Raw genomic sequence first — 23,406 nt, forward strand, 5'->3', positions numbered from 1 at the left:
ACGCGTCACCTAAACTACGGCCGGGGCAAGTCTAAACTTTTTTTTCCCTGCAGGATTACCGCAGCGGACACGCCTCACGAAACCTGCGCCACTATTTGGTGCGGTTTTGCTGGCAGAATTCCCTGCGGCTACCGGGGCGGATAAACTGTGTCGTTTTACTCAGCATATCCGCCTAGTGTGTCCCTTATGATGTCGCTCCTGGAGCTGATGCCGGTCTCTTAATAGGCAGTTGGTCCAGTAGAATTTGGAATTATTTTTTTTTGTGAACCAGCTTAAAAAAATACAAAACTTTTGTGTTAGGGCCTGTTCACATCACCGTTCGCTTCCGTTCCGGGGTTCCGTCTGAGGTTTCCGTCGGGTGAACCCCGCAACGGAAAGTGACAGCACAGCTTCCGTTTCAGTCACCATTGATCTCAATGGTGACGGAAACATCGCTAATGGTTTCCGTTCGTCACCATTCTGGCTGGTTTTCGGACGGAATCAATAGCGTAGTCGACTGCGCTAATGGTGACGGAAACGGAAGCTGTGCTGTCACTTTCACTTTCCGTTGCGGGGTTCACCCGACGGAAACCTCAGACGGAACCCCGGAACGGAAGCGAACGGTGATGTGAACAGGCCCTAACACAAAAGTTTTGTATTTTTTTAAGCTGGTTCACAAAAAAAAATAATTCCAAATTCTACTGGACCAACTGCCTATTTAGAGACCGGCAGCAGCTCCAGGAGCGAAAACATAAGGAACACCCTAGGCGGATATGCTGAGTAAAACTACACAGCTTATCCGCCCCGGTAGCCGCAGGGAATTCTGCCAGCAAAACAGCACCAAATAGTGGGGAAGGTTTCGGGAGGCGTGTCCGCTGCGGGAATCCTGCAGGGAAAAAAAAGTTTAGACTTGCCCCGGCCGTAGTCCTGGTGACGGATTTACACGAGCGTGTGCTATTTGCGCGCGCAAAAACGTGGCGTTTTGCGCATGCAAAAGGTCCATAACAGCTCCGTGTGTCAGCAGCGTATGATGCGTGGCTGCGTGATTTTCGCGCAGCCGCCATCATTATGACACTCTGTTTGTATGTTTGTAGCACGTGGTGCATTTCTGTTTTCATTCATAGTTTATACTGCTGCGGAAGTGCTGGGCGTGATTTTCACGCACCCATTGACTTCAATGGGTGCGTGATGCTCGAACAATGCACAAATATAGGACATGTCGTGAGTTTTACGCAGCGGACACACGGACACACGCTGCGTGAAAATCACTGAAAGTCTGAACGGCCCCATAGAGTAACATAGGTCCGTGCGAGGCGCGTGAAAATCACGCGCGTTGCACGGATGTATTACACGTTCGTCTGAATAAGCCCTAACAATAAGGCCCAGTTCACAGAGTTTTTGGCCCTTGATATTGACTCGGACACTGCGTCAGAATCAGCACCAAACAACTTCCAAAACTGCCTCCCATTGATTTAATCTGAAATCAATGGGAGCCAGTCGCGGAAAAAAGAAAAAGCAGCACGTCTTTTCTTGTCGCGGTTCCGCCTCTGACCTCCCATCGAAATCAATGGGAGGCAGAAAATGCATTTTTCCCTGCGTTTTTTGTCTGCTGTCCTCAATCGCCGTGGGCAAAAAACGCGGCAAGATAGTGTGGGCAGGTCAAAATCTGCCTCAAAATTCGGTGCGCGGTTCCAGGCGGTCGCGGGTGCGCATGCGCGGGAGTTTGCGGGTGCGCGCGATCGGTCGCACGGGCGGCGGTCTTTGACGGCCCCCATGACGACCCCCATGCTACCCAGGGCCGCCATCAGGGGGGGTATTAGGGGTACTGATGTGAGAGGCCCGGCCAAACCTAATTGAAAGGGGGGCCCGCAGCTCACGACATTCTTTTGGTGAAAAAAATGGGCCCCATTGCAGGGGCCTGTTTTTTTTCTACCAAAGGCAAGTCGCGGCAGTTTGCCGGGCCCCCCTTTCAATTAGGTTTGGCCGGGCCTCTCACATCAGTACCCCTAATACCCCCCCTGATGGCGACCCTGGGTAGCATGATATAGTTCTGGACGGAGTACCGTTAACAGGCGGTGCCACGGTAGGGGGGCCCAGAAAATTTAGCTGTAGGGGGCCCTGAAATTCCTGATGGCGGCCCTGCCCCTAATACTCCCATTTTGGCAAAAGGTCCAAGTCATCTTAAGAAAATTTCTAGTCAAACACATTACCCTTACTCCAGAATTAACCCTACTCAATCTAGACATGTCATATCATTATATAAATTGCAACTCTACTTTACCACATCTTATAAGTGCAGCAAAGACCTTAATAGCTAGACACTGGAAAGAGGTTGATCCCCCTACAATAACTGAGTGGTTAAGAGAAATAAATATAATACAATAATACGAAAAAACGAAATGGCTTTTAAACCAAGACCTAGGCAAACTCCAACCAGTGGCGTAACTACCGCTGTAGCAGCCGTAGCGGCTGCTACGGGGCCCGCGGCATGAGGGGGCCCGTGTCGCCCGCTGGCACGGGCCCCCAACATGGCCGGAGGCTCTGCTAGCTGCCGCTATGGCTGCTACAGCGCGACGCCACTGAACACTATGGCAGAGCAGGGAGGTATCTCCCCGCTCTGCCATTAATATCCCCTATCCACAGGATAGGGGATACATGTGTGATCCCTGGCAGCGATAGGGAGAACGGGGGACCGAAAGTCCCCTGAAGTTCTCCATCACAAACCTCGGACTTCCGGGGTCTGTGTCGGCAGCTCCGTAGAAATTAATGGAGCGCCGGTCGCGCTTGTTCGCATGCGTGACCAGCGCTCCTTTCATTTTTATTGAGCTGTGCAGACTCCGGAAGTCAGAGGTTAGTCATGGAGAACTTCGGGGGACTTTCGGTCCCCCGTCCTCCTTATCGCTGCCAGCGACCACACATGTATCCCCTATCCTGTGGATAGGGGATACATGTCTTTTGTAGGACACACTATGGGTCAGATTTTTTTGGGGGGTTGGGGCTGCTACATGGGGGGCTGTATAGCGTTACCTACAGGGGGGGCTGTATAGCATTACCTACAGGGGGCTGTATAGCGTTACCTGCAGGGGGGCTGTATAGCGTTACCTACAGGGGGGGCTCTATGGCGTTACCTACAGGGGGCTGTATAGCGTTACCTACAGTGGGGGCTGTATAGCGTTACCTACAGTGGGGCTGTATAGCGTTACCTACAGGGGGGGCTGTATAGCGTTACCTACAGGGGGCTGTATAGCGTTACCTACAGGGGGGCTGTATAGCGTTACCTACAGGGGGGCTGAATGGCGTTACCTACAGGGGGGGCTGTATGGCGTTACCTACAGTGGGGCTGTATGGCGTTATCTACAGGGGGGTGTATGGCGCTATCTACAAAGGGGGCTGTATGGCGTTATCTACAGGAGGCTGTATGGCGTTATCTACAGGGTGGGCTGTAAAAAAGGCACAATCTACAAGGGGGGGTTGTGTGACATCCAGGGGAGGGGGGGGCCCCAGTCAAAAGTTTGCTATGGGGCCCAGTCTTTCATAGTTACGCCCCTGATTCCAGGATATATGGGACAATTGGATACAATTTTCTAAATCTGTAGATTTATCCTAATTATTACCTAATACCACAGCTTGATCCCCCATCTACATCATCATCAGCTTTTCTTCCTGAGGCAAGCCATCTACTCACAAGACCTTCCGTATATTAGTTCAAGGGATTTAATGCCACATTTTTTAAGATCAACACAATATTGATTTCTCAAAACACATTATTATACCTGATTATATTGTTTGATCTGAATTATTATATTAATAGATGTTTCGCATTGTGAAGATGATCTGTTACCCCCTCCCTTTTTTATTTCTGTACCCTTCATTTTATTTTTGTTGGAAAACCCTTAAATAAAGAATTTACAAAAAAAAGAACTGAATGTGCAGTAGTGTCAGGTGGGATTTGCACAGATCTTATTCCAGGCAAGCTAAGTTCACAGGTCGCGGTGAAAATGTGATGGCATGGTAAGAGGAGTATTTTTACTCTGATGTTGAAATCGTCTGTGTGACGGACATTTTTTTTTTTAACGCCCATCACACGGCTGCATGTTTTTCTATGCGGTTATTCACACGGCCATTGTGTTAACTGACTGTGTAAAAAAAATAGGACATCGGCCACGCCGATTTGCACCCGTCCAGGACCCGTTTTCATGGATCCCTCACAGAACTGAGTCTACTTAGGGATCCGTGAAAACGGACATAAATATGGCATGTCCATTTTATTTACGGGCCGTTCATACGGTCCGTTAAAACAACGGCCGTGTTAATACCCCCATAGAAATACATGCAGCTGTGTGACAGCCGTAAATAAATATCTGTCACACAGAAAATTTCAACGTTCGTCTGAATAAGTCCTAAGGGCTTAGATGTAGGCAGAGGTCGTACTACATATTTTCCAGCAGAGTAAAAATATTCCTCTAACATTTTTGAGCAGTATTTTTAGCCAAGGCGGAGTACGTAATTTGCAGTAATTCAAATTAATAATTTGTGCGGATACGTGGTGTTAAAACCTAGCTATTTATGCCGGGAAATATTACTATAACTTATACCAATGCTTTCGACCATAAATAGCGATTTTAGGTCATTTTAAACCTATTTTATATTACACACTGAACATAAGTGTGGGAAGACCAGGCGTACAGATGAAGTCAAAGCAATAATATTGGAAATGGAACAGTGGAACTTGTCAAATAAGGTGTGTGCTCAGCTTTTCGCCCCAGACATCGATTTTATTTGGACTACGCAAATCTGTCGTTTTTGGAGGTGCAGTATAGTACTCTTTAATATAAGCAGTACTCTACAGTGCCTCCCCAAATCACAAAAATATGCAGTCTAAACAAAATGGATGTCTTTACATACACACATGATGGATTTTTTTTTTCTCTCTCTCTCTCTCTCTCTCTCTCTCTCTCTGAATTAGAAATGAATGTGCCTTTAGTGTCAGGTGGGATTTGTCCAGATCTTATGCCAGTCAAGCTAAGTTTACAGGTCGCGGTTAAAATGCGTTTGTTTTTTTTTTTGCCTGGAATTGTAGCAAAACCACACAACTTTGTTAAAATGTTTAACAAATTGAGGCAAAATGGTGTGGTTTCAAGGCAAGAAAAGAAACACATTTTTATCGCAGCCTGTGAAACTCGATAAGAATACATGAGCAAATGGGTGAGGTGGAGAAAGAGATAGACACGGAGGAGGGGCAAATGACCCTAGAGGATCACACTGCTGGACAATACTCAGGGGCACATAAACAAAAGGACTGGGGGCAGGGTGATCAATTATCAGAAGGCAATGGAGGAAGGGAATTGATAGTGCAGGGAAAGGACCACAACCGGCAGGCCGGCTCTTAATTAATTGTAATAATAAGCAAAAAGGCTCTATTCCTACATATTCCAGAACTGGAAAAAAATATAGAAATAAGGGGCACCACTCCACACCTCTCCTGCATGTTTTTGCTATGGGGTTATTCACACTGCCATTGTTTTAACTGATCATGTGAATGGCATGTGAAAAAATAGGACATCAGTTTTTCACGGCCGATTTGCACCCATGTGGGACCTGTTTTCACGGATCCCTCACAGACTTGAGTCTACTGAGGGATTTATACAAACGGACAAAAATAGGGCATGTCCTATTTTTTCACGGGCCATTCACGCGGTCCATTAAAACAACATCCGTGTGAATAGCCCCATAGAAATACATGCAGCCGCGTGACGGCCGTTAAAAAAACGGCCATCACACAGACAATTCCAACGTACATCTGAATAAGTCTTAAGAGAACACAGAGTGAAGAAGACAGGGTTGTGTTCAATGTTCCCTCTAAGTCTTGGCAGCTCCTGAGTGGAGCAGTTTGGTTGCAGGGTTGGTCTACATCAATGGTGGGCGATCTGATGACCAAAACTAATACCCCCAGTAAACGCTAATACAGCGTGCTAAATAAGAGAATAAGAAAACTCATTTTAAATTAGTTTTAATTACTTTTTTAAACACTATAATATTACAAGTACACCAATAAAATAGACAATAAACACCAATTATAGGCATCAATTAAAGAATCCCTCATTATACCACTGTCCTTATAGATAGCGCCATGAACCCCCTGTAGACAGTGCCACACAGATCCCCTGTAGATAGCGCCACACAGAGTCGCCCCTTATAGATTGCATCACACATCCCCCTGTAGATAGCGTTAAACACTGTAGATAGCATCACACACAGCCCCTGTAGATCGTGCCACATGCAGACCCCTTGTAGATAGTGCCACACAGCCCCCTGTAGATACTGCCACACAGCCCACCAGTAGATAGTGCCACACAGCCCCCTGTAGATAGTGCCACACAGCCCCCTGTAGATAGTGCCACACAGCCCTCTGTAGATAGCGTTACACACATCCCCCTGTAGATAGCGTCAACCCCTCTGTAGATAGCGCCACACGCAGCCACCTGTAGAAAGTGCCGCACGCAGCCCCCTTGTATATAGCGCTGCACAGACCCCCTTGTAGATAGTGCTGCACAGGCCCCCTTGTAGATAGCACCACACAGACCCCTGTAGATAACGCCACACAGACCCCTGAAGATAGCACTGCACAGCACCCTGTAAATAACGCCGCACAGACCCCGCCAGTAGATAGTGCCACACAGACCCCCCTGTAGATAGTGCCACACAGACCCACTGTAGATAGAGTCACACAGCCCCCTTGTAGATATTGCCACACAGAAATTCCCCTTGTACGTAGTGCTACACAGACCCCCTCTCCCCTTGTATATAGTGCTACACAGCCCCCCTCTCCCCTTGTATATCGTGCTACATAGCCCCCCTCTCCCCTTGTATATGGTGCTACACAGCGGCCTTCTCCCCTTGTATATCGTGCTATACAGCCCGCCTCTCCCCTTGTATATAGTGCTACACAGCCCCCCTCTACCTTTGTATATAGTGCTACACAGCCCCCCTCTCCCCTTGTATATTGTGCTACACAACCCCCTCTCCCCTTGTGTATAGTGCTACACAGCCCCCCTTTCCTATTGTACATAGTGTTACACAGCCCCCTCTCCCCTTGTATATAGCGCTACACAGCCCCCCTCCTCCTCTTGTGTATATAGCGCTTAACCCGACGCGCGTTTCGCTGGTGCTTAACCCAGACGAAGCACCAGCGAAACGCACGTCGGGTTAAGCAGAGGTCCCCCTCACTGGTCCGGATCTCCTATTCATCTTCTACCATGTAGGTGTAGGTATTTTGCTCAGTGTGCTATATGTACTTAGGACTGCATTCTATATTTATATACTATTTACACTATGCTTACGTGTCCATCTGTGCAAATTGCTTAACAGTTTGTATTTATGCACTTTAGCTATATATAGGAGTTGCTTGTGACCATTTTTTACTTTCTGGGGGCCGTTCTGCTTTTATGTCCGGATTCCATTCCCGTTTGAGGGTTTATGGTATTTTAATATATTTAATTGTTATATGTTGTCTCTGTGTCTAAATTGACTTTAATAAAGACTGTTTGTATTTTTCCAATTACCTGGTCGTGACTTGTTTTTTTTTCTGTTTTTTTTATCTAGTCACTAGGACCACTAGTATATATTGGGGTATTGTTCGGTTTGTTATAGTGCTACAAAGATTGTACTTAGCTTGCCCCATTCCCACAACAGACAGAGCGCTACATTGCCTCTCCGGCGGCACGCATGCGCAGACCGGCGTGATGTGACGCCGACCTGGGCGACTCCCGCGCCTTATAGGCTGCAGGCCTAATGGGGCCTGCAGCCTATAGTATTCCTTTGTATGCGTGTCCTGAGGACAGACATACAAGTGAATGTGTCTGTCGCTAGCACCGGTCATTGTCCTGTTGTAGGATGAAATTGGCTCCAATCAAGCGCTGTCCACAGGGTATGGCATGGCGTTGCAAAATAGAGTGATAGCCTTCCTTATTCAAAATCCCTTTTACCTTGTACAAATATCCCACTTTACCAGCACCAAAGCAACCCCAGACCATCACATTACCTCCACCATGCTTGACAGATGGCGTCAGGCACTCTTCCAGCATCTTTTCAGTTGTTCTGCGTCTCACAAATGTTCTTCTGTGTGATACAAACACCTCAAACTTCGATTCGTCTGTCCATAACACTTTTTTCCAACCTACTCTGTCCAATGTCTGTGTGCTTTTTGCCCATATTAATCTTTTCCTTTTATTAGCCAGTCTCAGATATGGCTTTTTCTTTGCCACTCTGCCCTGAAGACCAGCATCCCAGAGTCGACTCTTCACTGTAGACATTGACACTGGCGTATTGAGGGTACTATTTAATGAAGCTGCCAGTTGAGGACCTGTGAGGCGTCTATTTCTCAAACTAGAGACTCTAATGAACTTGTCTTGTTGCTCAGTTGTGCAGCAGGGCCTCCCACTTCTCTTTCTACTCTGGTTAGAGCCTGTTTGTGCTGTCCTCTGAAGGGAGTAGTACACACCGCTGTAGGAAATCTTTAGTTTCTTGGCAATTTCTCGCATGGAATAGCCTTCATTTCTAAGAACAAGAATAGACTGTCGAGTTTCACATGAAAGCTCTCTTTTTCTAGCCATTTTGAGAGTTTAATCGAACCCACAAATGTAATGCTCCAGATTCTCAACTAACTCAAAGGAAGGTCAGTTTTATAGCTCCTCTAAACAGCAAAACGGTTTACAGCGATGCTAACATAATTGCACAAGGGTTTTCAAGTGTTTTCTAATCATCCATTAGCCTTCTAACACAGTTAGCAAACACAATGTACCATTAGAACACTGGAGTGATGGTTGCTTTGAAATGGGCCTCTATACACCTATGTAGATATTGCATTAAAAAACAGACGTTTGCAGCTAGAATAGTCATTTAGCACATTAACAATGTATAGCGTGTATTTCTGATTAATTTAATGTTATCTTCATTGAAAAAAACTGTGCTTTTCTTGCAAAAATAAGGAAATTTCTAAGTGACCCTAAACTTTTGAACGGTAGTGTACATACAGTGAAGGAAATAAGTATTTGATCCCTTGCTGATTTTGTAAGTTTGCCCACTGTCAAAGACATGAACAGTCTAGAATTTTTAGGCTAGGTTAATTTTACCAGTGAGAGATAGATTATATAAAAAAAAAAAAGAAAATCACATTGTCAAAATTATATATATTTATTTGCATTGTGCACAGAGAAATAAGTATTTGATCCCTTTGGCAAACAAGACTTAATACTTGGTGGCAAAACCCTTGTTGGCAAGCACAGCAGTCAGACGTTTTTGTAGTTGATGATGAGGTTTGCACACATATTAGATGGAATTTTGGCCCACTCCTCTTTGCAGATCATCTGTAAATCATTAAGATTTCGAGGCTGTCGCTTGGCAACTCGGATCTTCAGCTCCCTCCATAAGTTTTCGATGGGATTAAGGTCTGGAAACTGGCTAGGCCACTCCATGACCTTAATGTGCTTCTTTTTGAGCCACTCCTTTGTTGACTTGGCTGTATGTTTCGGGTCATTGTCGTGCTGGAAGACCCAGCCACGAGCCATTTTTAATGTCCTGGTGGAGGGAAGGAGGTTGTCACTCAGGATTTGACGGTACATGGCTCCATCCATTCTCCCATTGATGCGGTGAAGTAGTCCTGTGCCCTTAGCAGAGAAACACCCCCAAAACATAATGTTTCCACCTCCATGCTTGACAGTGGGGACGGTGTTCTTTGGGTCATAGGCAGCTTTTCTCTTCCTCCAAACACGGCGAGTTGAGTTAATGCCAAAGAGCTCAATTTTAGTCTCATCTGACCACAGCACCTTCTCCCAATCACTCTCAGAATCATCCAGATGTTCATTTGCAAACTTCAGACGTGCCTGTACATGTGCCTTCTTGAGCAGGGGGACCTTGCGGGTACTGCAGGATTTTAATCCATTACGGCGTAATGTGTTACCAATGGTTTTCTTGGTGACTGTGGTCCCAGCTGCCTTGAGATCATTAACAAGTTCCCCCCGTGTAGTTTTCGGCTGAGCTCTCACCTTCCTCAGGATCAAGGATACCCCACGAGTTGAGATTTTGCATGGAGCCCCAGATCGATGTCGATTGACAGTCATTTTGTATGTCTTCCATTTTCTTACTATTGCACCAACAGTTGTCTCCTTCTCACCCAGCGTCTTACTTATGGTTTGGTAGCACATTCCAGCATTGTGCAGGTCTATGATCTTGTCCCTGACATCCTTAGAATCTTTGGTCTTGGGGGGCATGGCTTGGACATGGCGCTGACCAGACGTGCTGCTTGAGAGCTCCGTTCCTGCACTTCCATAATCCGCTCATAAGCATACTATAAGACACACTTGAACCTTCCTAAATGGTCAGGAAATCTAAGGCAACCACGGGGACTCCATACTGTACGAGGCAGATGTCTTCAGCCGGCTCCCAAGATGGCGCCGTTGGAGGGGAGACGAATTGGACCGGGATTCCCGCTTGCAGAGGAGTCTTCTTCGGGAGTTGCCGCTGCAGCTGCAGCATCAGGTACCGATAGTACCCCCTCTCCGGTCTCTGGCTCCCAGGGTTCGTTTCCTTCCCTGCTGGCGGGGGGGGAGATAGGCCCTTCTGGAACTGTCATGGCGCTTCCCGCTCCGTCCTGCTCGCCACGTGGAGTCAGTCATGGCGCCCGGGTCTCTCATTCCTCATCCTCTGACATTCTGGGGTCTGCATCAATGCCTGCTTCTCCTCGGGATATGGATCTTCATTTCTCCCCTCACATTAATGGCTCTGCTAGCATGGGAGATGATTTACAGGGCCTGAGACAACAGCTCGCTACATTGCCCACTAAACAGGACATGGAGCGTTATGTGAATCGTCTTGAGATGACTTATAAATCAGAGATACAGGCTCTTACGAATAATGTCTCTCAATTGTCCGATCAAGTTCAGCGTATAGAAGGCGATGTTTCCTCTGTTACACAGCAGCAAGTCTCTCATGCAGAATGGCTGGATCATCACTCCCAGCAGATTCATGCTTTATTTAACCTGGCTGAAGATCATGAGAATCGGAACCGCCGTAACAACATTCGGCTCCGGGGCATTCCTGAGGATATATCTTCGGGGCAACTCATACCTGTCTTACAGTCTTTGTTTAACTCCCTGCTGGAGCGTCCTGCAGATGATCCATTGGAACTGGATAGGGCTCACAGGACTCTTGGCCCTCGTAACCCGGATCCTGATAGGCCCAGAGATGTGCTATGCCGTGTCCATTTTTTCTCTCTGAAGGAGCAGATCATGAGGAAGGCCCGAGATAAAGGAGAAGTCTTATTACAAAGGGTCAAGATCCAGTTGTTATCCGACTTGTCCAAGATGACCCTGGACAAACGCCGAGTGCTTCGTCCTTTACTGGATGTGCTGAGAGAGCATGAGATCTCCTATTCCTGGGGTCACCCCTTCCAGTTACAGGTCCGCAGAGATGGGACATTGCTGAGTGTTCGAGACCCAGGGGATGTCCCGGACTTCTGTGCTGCCCTCCAGGTGCCGAGAGTTTCCCTGCCTGATTGGCCGTAAGTCCCTCTTCCACCACAGCGCTCATGGCCGCGCCGGTGTGGTCGTTCTCCCGCTTCTCCTATGGGTCGTCCTGGTGGGCGACGTGCTGATCCGCTGTGATTTTGTATAGAGGTTTCTTGGTCAGCCAGCAGTCGGCCTAGGCCGGTTAAGCTCTCTATTGTTATTGCTTATATATTGGGAGGCGAAGGCCTGATATGTGTCATATAATGCCCAGTTATGCCTGTACTTTCGCTCTAGGTAGGAGCTGCAGGTGTTCAGATTGATCAGTTACCCGGGATTAATTAATGTTCTTCAGCTGCCAGTACTACTGCACCGTGTATGTTATGTGATTATCTACATTGTTTCTACTTACATGCCTGTGCATTCATGCGGTAACTGTGTAAATTTCCGGGAATGTATTGTTATGTTGGCATCTCTGTTTTGATCCTGACCAAATGTCGGCCATTATTTCACTTTCTCGTGATATTGAGATAATTGCCTTGATGTTCTTTCCATTCAAGCGTTGGTTCTAAGATGTGTGATATTTGCATTGGGTTGGGGGGTGTGGGGCACTGGCTAGACCTTGTCCTGACACTTCTCCTCTTAGGGACTCACTGGTTATATCCGGTGTATTCTTGATTGTTTCTCCTTGAGTAGCTCAAGGAGTAGGTGATTATTTCACCTGCCTGATTGTCTTTGTTGTTGTCTCCCCCTTCCTTGTTTGTCCTGTTGTTCGTCGCGCCTCTACTTAGTACATTGCTCTACGAGCTCCTTCAGTGAGTGGTGGCAATGGCACAATTGAAGACTTGTACCTTTAATGCTAGGGGGCTTAATGTCCCAGAAAAACGCTGACAAATTTTATATAACATGCATAAAGAGCGGGTACATATTTTGTTCCTGCAAGAAACTCACTTTCAGACGGGCCATACGCCACAGTTCACGAATCGATATTTTCCGGCCTGGTTCCACAGCACCAACCCGGAATCCAAGTCCAAGGGTGTCAGTATATGTATTCATAAGTCACTCTCACATAAAATTCTGGATGTTCTGGTTGACCCGGATGGTAGATATGTTTTTCTCAAGCTATCCATACGTAATAAGATCTTTACTCTGGCTAATCTGTACCTCCCCAATAAGGACCAGGCACGAGTAGGCCGGTTGTATTTAAGGAAATTGGAGGAGTTCACGGAGGGCGTTCTAATTGTTGGAGGTGATTTTAATCTGACTTTTGATTCCAGACTTGACACCTCCTCGGGCAGGTCTGTTGTTCCTAAGTCGCATTTGGGGGCACTGAAAAATGTGATGCATTCCATGCAGTTGATTGACGTGTGGAGGATCCTTCATCCTCAGGTAAGAGAATACACTTATTTCTCCCCATTGCATAACATGTATAGCAGGATAGACGCTTTTTTGATTAGCCACCACTTGCTTACCTGGCACCCTACCTCTGACGTGGGCCCTATGATTTGGTCGGATCATACACCTGTGTTTCTGACCCTTACATTTCCTGATTCGATGCCTAATTTCCAATCTTGGAAACTTAATGACAACTTGTTGCGGGATGCAGTATGCGTGGCGGCCATTAAAGATTCACTTACCGGTTTCTTTGAGGTTCATGAACATGAAGATACTCCCTTGCCACTCCAGTGGGAGGCACTGAAGTGTGTCAATCGAGGGGTGCTGATACAACATGGGGCGCTGTTGAAGCGCTAAAAGGGGTTTGCTATTGCACGTCTCTTGATCCAGATACGGGATTTGGAATCCTGTCATAAACGGGTTCCATCCTCACAGATTTTTGCAGAGCTCACTACAGCGAGGGAATCCTTGCGTTCTTTGATAGATCAGTCGCACGCTCGGTTCAGGGATCGGATGCGCAAGCACTCATACGAATATGCAGATAAATGCAGTAGGTCACTGGCACGGATACTGCATCCCCGTACACAAGCGTCATATATCCCTAAAGTTTCATCTCCCTCGGGCATTGAGGTTCATGACCCGGTTGGTATTACTGACTGCTTTAAACGCTATTACTTGGCGCTATACAATATTAAAGGCCAATTTCATGATATGCAGGCAGAATCGTTACGGGATAAAATAGATCGCTATGTTCTTGATACTGCGTTGCCGACCTTGGAGGAGGGAGTGGCTTTGGAGCTTGAGGAGGATTTTTTGGAAACCGAAGTGGAGCGTGCTATTAGAGAGTCGCCCTTGGGCAAAAGCCCGGGGCCCGATGGGTTTAATAACAAATTTTATAAGGCATTTAAAGATCAACTGGCTCCTTTTCTGATGAAAGTTTTTAACTCGGTGTCCTCCTCGTGTCCCTTTGCGCCTCAATCCCTCGAGGCTCATATAACTCTTCTACCAAAACCAGGCAAGGACCCAACGGTGTGCGCAAACTTCAGGCCCATATCACTAATTAATGTAGATGTGAAGCTTTTCGCGAAGCTGCTTGCTTCTCGGTTATCGCCGTTACTACCTGGCTTAATCGTGGATGATCAGGTGGGGTTTGTATGTGGTCGGGAAGCGCGGGATAACACCAACAAAACCCTCCTTTTGACGTCATACTGCCAATCCCGTAAGATACCGATGTGTTTACTCTCGATAGATGCCGAAAAGGCTTTTGATAGAGTACACTGGGTGTTCCTCCGCAGTGTCCTGACGCAGGTGGGCCTTGGCACCACCATGGTGGATAGAATAATGGCCTTGTACCAAAGGCCTTCTGCTCGAGTTCAGGTCAACGGACTATTATCTGATCCTCTGTCTATAGCCAATGGCACGAGACAGGGGTGCCCACTTTCGCCTCTTTTGTATGTTCTGGTCATGGAACACCTGGCCGTGGCGCTGGGGAACAACCCTAATATTAACGGTATACGCATTGGCTCACGACATCATAAATTGGCGTTATACGCGGATGACCTCCTGGTGTACATCACAACTCCCATGATTTCTTTGCCATCCCTGACGGAGGAGTTTGAGTGCTTTGGCCATCTAAGTAATTTTAAAGTCAATTACTCTAAATCGGAGGCCTTGAATATCTCTTTGGATCACCCTCTAGCTGCCCATCTTGCTCAGGTTTTTCCGTTCAGGTGGCAATCCAAATCTTTAAAATATCTAGGGGTACATGTCCCTACGCAACAGTCAGACTTGTATGCTCTGAATTATACGCCCATCCTACAGCGCACCTTGAAGGACTTGGCGGAATACGGCGGGAACCGCATGTCGTGGTTTGGACGTATCAATGCGGTCAAAATGGATGTCTTGCCCAAATTTCTATATCTCTTCCAGACCGTCCCTATTGCAATACCATCCAGTTTTTTCCAGGTTTTACATAGGGCCATAACTAAGTTTGTGTGGGGCTCCTCTAAGCCTCGTATCCGGTATGCTGTCCTTAGCCGACCAAAAGTAGACGGGGGCGCGGGTCTCCCAGACTTTAAACGATACCATCAAGCAGCGATAATTATGAGAGTAGTGGATTGGTTCCGTTCGGAGTCAGGTAAGCAATGGGTGTGCATTGAAAAGGCTATGTCTCCTCTTGCATTATCCTCTCTGCCGTGGCTGTCAGTCCTTCAGAGACAAACTCTCTCTCTACCTTTCCTCACACATCAGTTTCTCATGGTATGGGAACGGATTCTGGGTACTACGGGCCTTGTCCATCGCCCCGGTCCCTTGACTCCTCTATTTGATAACCCTTCCTTCCCCCCGGCGGAGGGTGTTGATACATTCCACTGTTGCCAATGACAGATGTATCGGCTGCCTGCCCGGGGAGGAGGTCAACCTGGTGGTCCTATTTGCAGTTGCGGTCCTATCTCTCTTCCATGGGTGATGGTATGGTCTTACTACAGGATAAGACTCCTCTGGAACTCTACTTGTCCTTGCCCACAGCCCCTTCTCACGTGTTGTCTCACCTGCGTGGGATCCTTCTGCCGAAATTAGCTTTTTCTCAATTATCCTTCACTGCCGCATGGGACGAGGAAATGGGGGTTAGGCACTCTGAGGAAGAGTGGGTAACAGAGGTGAACGGGATTATGAGGATGGAGGAGTTGCTGTCCGTTGATAGGGGCAAGTCGGGGATCTTCGTCCAAACTTGGATGGTGTTGTCTGGATTCCGGGATGGTGCTGATCTGCCTCTCTGGTTGGATGGCAGGTTCTGAATGAATCATAGTACCTACCTGAGGCCCTTTGTCTGTATGTATTTTCCCTTTGTTGTCTGATGTTATGTGTGGTGTGTCCATATACTCAAAAGTGCTCTTATATGTGTCACTTCTCACTTTAATGGGGGGGGCGGTCTCCCTGACTATTGCACTGATTTAATGCGAACATGATACTGTTATTGCTGTTATAGCTCTTTTATCATTCAATTCTGATAGGTGGGAGGCTACCTCCTACTGTTGTTCTTATACATGTATATATATATATATATATATATATATATATATATATATATATATGAATACTGTTGTTATGCTATGATGCTTCACTAGAATGTATTGCACTGCGTGCAAATTTCTACTTTTTTGCACAAACCGTGAAATGTTTTTGTATTGTTATATTTTCAAAATAAAAATCTTTGATAAAGAAAAAAAAAAAAAAAAAAAAAAGAATCTTTGGTCTTACCCATGTTAGAGTCAGACTGTTTAATTGAGTCTGTGGACAGGAGTCTTTTATACAGGTGACCATTTAAGACAGCTGTCTTTAATGCAGCCACCAAGTTGATTTGGAGCGTGTAACTGGTCTGGAGGAGGCTGAACTCTTAATGGTTGGTAGGGGATCAAATACTTATTTCTCTGTGCACAATGCAAATAAATATATATAATATTGACTATGTGATTTTCTGTTTTTTTTTTAATATAATCTATCTCTCGCTGGTAAAATTAACCTAGTCTAAAAATTCTAGACTGTTCATGTCTTTGACAGTGGGCAAGCTTACAAAATCAGCAAGGGATCAAATGCTTATTTCCTTCACTGTAATTCCTATAAATCTCTGCAACATAGCAGTAGGTAGTATATAATTAGTAGCATTCTCTGCCATGTAAATGTTTACACTTGGGAAGGGTCTGCAGATCGCAACCCAATTATTACAAGCACAGAACCGCTGGATATATTTAAAAATGTTCACCAGAGCCCCTCGACAAAACACGGCAATAGGGGTATATGGGGCAATGGCATTGGAAACACCAAATTTGCGGTTTAAATTAATTTTTTTTTTTCAGTGGTGGGATGAAATATACGTTTCTTCCAAAGACTTATTATTTTTAACAAATCACATTTTATTTTGGGGAGATAATGTACATTGACAACGTTTTTAATCCTTTGGCATGGGGAAAAGTGTCTTTTTGATGATTTTGTTACTATTCTGAATACAAATTCTATAGGAATGAAGTTTACCTATTAAATTCATACTAAAGAAACCAATTTTCTTGATTTAAAGATTTCTTAATTTAAAGATCTCTCTGGAGCCTGGTTGCAGTGTCTGTACAACTATCGATCATAAAACAACAGCTATAAAGTTTTTTTATTGGAATAGTTGACACCCACCTGCCCTTAAAAGAGGGATTCCGGTGGGACAATATTTAAGAGCAAGAGTAATTGTTCTGAAAACGAGTGCAACCTATTATATCATAGATTTGAAGTAAGAGGCTACCCTTTAAAACCCCACGCATAGAGTTTTTGCCAGCGCCGCGGTGACAGGATGTAAAAGTCTTTTGGAAATTACTTCCAGTGTCATCTACAGTATTCATATGTATCGGTACTTATGACACACATTCTAATGATGCCACTAATATTCTCCTTGGGCACAGTCCTGTACTCCCAACTGATCATGGCTTATGGCAGGTATTGACTGAAAATCCACCTATCACTTTACTGTAAAGGTGAAAACCTTTGAGAAATGCTAGTCCACAGCCATCTTTTCAATCAAACAGAACATACTACTACTTGATTAAAATCTTCCATTAAGGGCTCTCAACCCTGTGGTAGATGTTAATTTTGCCCCTTAATGCCGACCATGAAAATTTTCAAAAATCCAATGAATGGTACAATTTATGCACTGAGACAATTTATAAACTGTCTAAGTGTATGGCTGTCTATGGAGCTGTCCAAAGATATATGTAGAAAAAAATATCCAACAACTTAGAAGACATTTCTAAAAACATATCAGTTCCATAAACAGCCACGCTGATAGCCCATTGACTAGACCTGTTTTTTGGGGAACTGTCCTGTTAGTTCCAAGATGAGGTAATCTGAGTAATGACATTTTTTAAGTGTTAATTTCAACACTAAGTTACACAAACACAAGACAACAGAGGGAAGCACATATGGACAAAAGCACACAGGATTGGCGATATGAGTGTTTAAAAGAGGCCATCCAACCAGAAAGGCAGATCAGCACCACCCTGAAACCCTGAGCACACTGACCAAGTTTGAACAAAGATTTCGGATTTACTCCGATCAGCAGACATCAATTCCTCCATTCTCATAATCCCGTTCATTTCAGTTACCCATTCAAAGGCACATTAATGGACTTAAGATGAGGTAATCTTGATAGAAAATTGCTAAAAGAAGAGGCTTGTTGGATACATCGGCTGAACAGTCTCAGTCCAAATGGACTAATTAAGGGGTTCACATTCTGGGCATTCATTTGAAATCAACTTGTGGCTGTCTTTTATGCATTCAGTACTGCATAAAATATATTTTGTAAATAGTATTCTCACTCTAATCAATAATTACAAAATAGGTCATATCTATTATTCGGAAATGCTGAGTATTGATAATAACATAAACATTTATTTATTGGGGAGACTTCTAATTCCCACTGAAAGCATCATTGTAATAATAACTTATATATAAAAATCATGGGGGGATAATTGCGTGCTATTTCACAGTTAGCATTCTTTTATATATATATATATATATATATATATATATATATATATATATATATATCACAGTTAGGTTATCATCTAATTTCTTTATAGGTTTGTAACTAGACTTAGGATAAGATGTCGCGTTCCTGCCTTCCACTTTGATGTTCGTGGCCTCCCTAGCCACCGCTCTCCACCTGTGTCTTGTGAACTTACTAATGCGCACACGCGCGCTTACTCCCCGGTCTTAAAAGGCCAATGCGCTAACTACCCAGCTTTTCAAGCTATAAAAGGAACCTCCCCATATTCACCATTGCCTCAGCAGTTGTTTTTTTGCCGAGTTAGTCTAGTGATACCCTGCGTTATACTATGTTGGATTTCCTGTAATAGACCTCAGCTTATACTTAGACTATCCCTGCCTGCCGCCTACCCTGACCTCTTGCTTGAGACCCATGACGAACCTCTTCCACCTGGCCTGACCTTTTGCTCTACCAACCCTGAGTATCCATCTCCCGCCTGCCTTGAATTTTGCTATACCTGACGTTGCATTCTGTCTGCTGATTTTGTTCTATGCCAATTTACATTGGCAGTTGCCAAGGGGGATAACTCTTGGGGTAGCAACCTGGGGTTCCCCAGCTGCTAGGTCCAGATCATTGTAAAGCAGTTAAAGGGTGGATACATGGGGTCTCCTTAGACTCTGCTTGCCGGTTAAGCACTATGTCAAATCCCTTGGTGAAACAGTGGATTTCACACCATCTTCTGCAGAGCCTGTGACAGTTAAATTTCCCACAGGCCCGTGACACATATACAGACTTTGGTTACCCATACAGGCTTATGACTAAGTCCCGTGCATGCGATGTGTATTTATGCGTATGGAGACTATGTCTAAGCACATGCGCTATATACTGTTTCTTGCACCTAGGATTTTTATGATAACGTAGTTAGTGTACATAGCTCCTAAGGGAAGAGTTATTGGTTACACCTTGCCAGCTCTTATTGGCTGCTTCTATTTTAAATCAGTATTGACCGGGAGTCGTGTTGTTCCCATCTTTTGGCTAAACATAGGGAAACCTGTCTCCATATTAATACAATGTTATTTTAAGCCCAAACGCTGCATTTCAGATGCCATTGCCCCATATATCATTGATAAAGCTATGGACTGTTGAACATTTTTAAATACATCCAGTGGCTCTGTGGTAGTAATAATTGGGTTATGAGCTATAGACACTTTCCAAGTGTAAACATTTACATATCAGAAAATGCCGCTAAATATACACCTGCTACTGCTATGCTACAGAGCTTGATAAGATGTGCAGCTGCCTTGCTAGATGGAAGCTGACTAATATCTGCTCACTATAAACCTCTTCTCCCAATAATGTAAATGGTGAGCATCAATATTTTAGGAAAATGTTGACCCTATTTAAAACATTTATCCATATACTGAATGACATATTAACAAATGTGTGGTTGCATGTAAGAACCTCGTCCAGAGTACATATCTGGCACTATGCCCAGCTTAAATATAATGAAGGACTTGCTACTGCAATTTAATTGTTGCTGACTGCCATGGAATGTAATGTGGGAAGCAGAATAGAGATAATCTAAAATAAACATTATTGATGAAATTGTTGATTGAGAAAATCCATTACCCTACATTATTTATTTATTGAATATATGATATGCCTGTGCTTAATCTTCTTTTTTAAATAAACTGTAATATATTTAATCAACATGATTTCTTTAGTGAATATTTTTAATTGGGTAGAATCTTTTTGCATTTCAATCAGTTTAATCTAATTTTATGGATGTGAGTATGTGATATGAATTTCCCAAGACAGAAAGAAGCAGGATATTTTTTTTTAATATATAGATAGTACTTTGTCAAGGAAAGTAAAAGCATTTAAATGCTACAGACAACTTTGAATGCCTTCATTTTTTTTTAATTATTATTATTATTTTATACTTAATATTATTATTATTATTGCATTGAACTAATTTTGGGGTAAAAAATAAATTCTCCAATAGGTCTTTATTAAAAATTTTGGAACATTTTGTATGTGCAGCCTGCATGTATACACATAATTCGGCTAAAATTAGCATTTATGAGGGCTTAGGGCAGGAGACTGATTGGCATAAGATCGAGTGCACTACACTGTTGGATTTAACTGGGAACAAGACAGAGCAGCCTGCAATGTATGTGAATACATGCAGGCTGCACATGCAAAACATTACAACATTTTTAATAAAGACCTATTGAGGAAATTATTTTTAAAACAAAATGCAATGAATTAAAAAAAAAAATACAAAAATTAAAAGGTGGCCAAAGCTTTTAAAGAGTTCTGATATTACACAGGACGTATACTCAACAGTGATTCAGATTGTTCAGCTTCCAACTTTGATGTCAGTCTTGATCTGGAGATCAGACCTCAGAATAATTTTGCAGGTTATCTGCATTGCTTGACATCTTAGGTCAGTCCTGTAAGATGTCAACTCTTTTATTTCATTGAATAAATAGAGTTGTGACTGATAACTCATGACTGATCCCCATTAAAAAAATAAAACCAGCTCCTAAAAAGATTAGATCTGAGCTGTACTTCCAATTATAACATTACAAAGAACACAGTGAGTAATGTATTTATACATATGCAGCAATTTGTCTCCTTTTATTATGAAATTATAGGAAGGAATAATTTAGTTGTAGTTATTCCTGCTAAACATGGTACCACCAGTTATGAAGTTAAAGGGGAATTTACTTTTTCACATTGGTACTAACTCCTTGCCAGCATTTGACGTAACTGTACGTCATAGTCCGTAAGGGCTTCCCGCAAATTGCCATACAGTTATGGCCAGTGGCGGATTAAGTAGACCATAGGCCCTGGGCTGTTACCCAAACTTGGGGCCCCCCTTCTCCACCGCTGCACCGTAACTATTGTTAACACTACCTTTTTGTGCAAGCATTAACAAATGGGTGTTACGATTCGCCTTGTCACAGGGCTGTGTCCCTACATACTGACAGTCTCCAAAAATCGCTGAAAGTATCAGACTGTGCAGGGAAACATCCTCCTGACAAGGGGAACGGGGACACCCATTAGTCTATCAGTCCTGGACTGAACAAAGACTTTTTGTGAAATACAAGGATTTCCTATAATAAACATGTCAGGAGAGGTGACAGATTAACTATAAATCCAGTAACTCACAGGTGACGACTTCTCAGATTTTAGTAGTTTTTTTTCCTCTTTTCTTCTCCATCCGATCCACACTTCATGACGACTTCTCCCAGCCACGCCCCATTTCTGCAGGGTTTTCCACTCAGATGACTTCGGCTCCTTACTTTTCCAACATTTCCACACCTACAAACGAAGATAAATTTCTCATGGTGCCACACACGGTACCCCTAAAAATAATAATAACCATACAATGCGCCCTTGAATAAAATAGTACCAAACAATGTGCCCCCTGAATATAATTGTGTTAAACACTGTACAGTAAAGCACCACATACACAGTGCCCCCTGTAAATAGCGCCACATACAGTCACTGTAGAAAGTATCTGTTTACAAACATCCAAACGGAGTGTCATAATGATGGCGGCTGCGCGAAAAGCACGCAGCCGCGCATCATACGGGGCTGTCAAGTGCCTTTTGCGTGCGCAAAACGCCGCGTCTTTTGCACGCGCAAACGCACACGCTCGTGTGAATCCGGCCTGAGACACAGGAAGCGTGTCATCTAGCATGCGTTTTTTCCTCGTGTTACTTTAATCAAGTCATTGTCAATTTTGGAGAGAGGCCCTAACCACCTAGGGTCGTCTCTTCTACCGAACCTAGGTGCTGGAATCTCCCGACTTCACCGGACAGTTACGCACAAAATGGCCTTCTCCTCCACAGTACAGGCAGAGATTGCCTTTTCGCCCATGCTGGCATTTACAAAATCATAGCCTGTGCACTGTGCAGTGTTCAGCCTCGCCTGTAGCTTTCCCCTGCTAACTTAGGTGATGTTTTCTCTGAATAGTCATTCACTTTCCCTTTTTTTCTCCATCCGGCCCAGACCGCTGTGACAACTTATTCCAGCCATGACTCGTCTCTGCAGAATTTGACAAACAGACATGTTGACTTCTCGCTTTCCTAGCATCCTCCACACCTATACACCATCCTCTAAACAAACTCATAATGCAGTGTCCCAGACTTTAATAATGATCCCTTAGTGCTCGACCCACTAAAAGTGCCCCATCAGTAACCGTGCCCCCTTTGTGCCCCCTGTATATAGCGCCACACACAGCACCACCTTTTAGATACCGCTACACAACCCCCCTTGTAAATAGTCCCACACTGCCCCACTTGTAAATAGCTCCACACAGCCCCCCCCTTGTAAATAGCTCCACACTGCCGCCCATGTAAATAGCACCACACTGCCGCCCCTTGTAAGTAGCACCACACTGCCGCCCCTTGTAAATAGCTCCACACTTCCGCCCCTTGTAAATAGCACCACACTGCCCCCTTGTAGATAGCTCCACACTGCCTCCCTTGTAGATAGCTCCACACTGCCCCCTTGTAGATAGCTCCATACTGCCCCCTTTGTAAATAGCTCCACACTGCCCCCTCTTGTAAATAGCTCCACAATACCCCCTTGTAAATAGCTCCATATTGCCTCCCTTCTAAATAGCTCCACACTGCCCCCCTTGTAAATAGCTCCACACTGCCCCCCTTGTAAATAGCTCCACACTGCCCCCCTTGTAAATAGCTCCACACAGCCCCCTTGTAGATAGCTCCACACTGCCTCCCTTGTAGATAGCTCCACATTGCGCCCCTTGTAAACAGCTCAACACTGCACCCTTGTAGATAGCTCCACACTGCCCCCCTTGTAAATAGCTCCACACTGCCCCCTTGTAAACAGCTCCACACAGATCCCCCTTGTAAATAATTCCACACTGCCCCCCTTGCAAATAGCTCCACACTGCCCCCCCCCCCTTGTAAATAGCTCCACACTGCCCCCTTGTAGATAGGATAGCTCCACACTGCCCCCCTTGTAGAT

This window comes from Rhinoderma darwinii, chromosome 3, assembly GCF_050947455.1.
Source record: "Rhinoderma darwinii isolate aRhiDar2 chromosome 3, aRhiDar2.hap1, whole genome shotgun sequence".
In the NCBI taxonomy this organism is placed as follows: domain Eukaryota; kingdom Metazoa; phylum Chordata; class Amphibia; order Anura; family Rhinodermatidae; genus Rhinoderma; species Rhinoderma darwinii.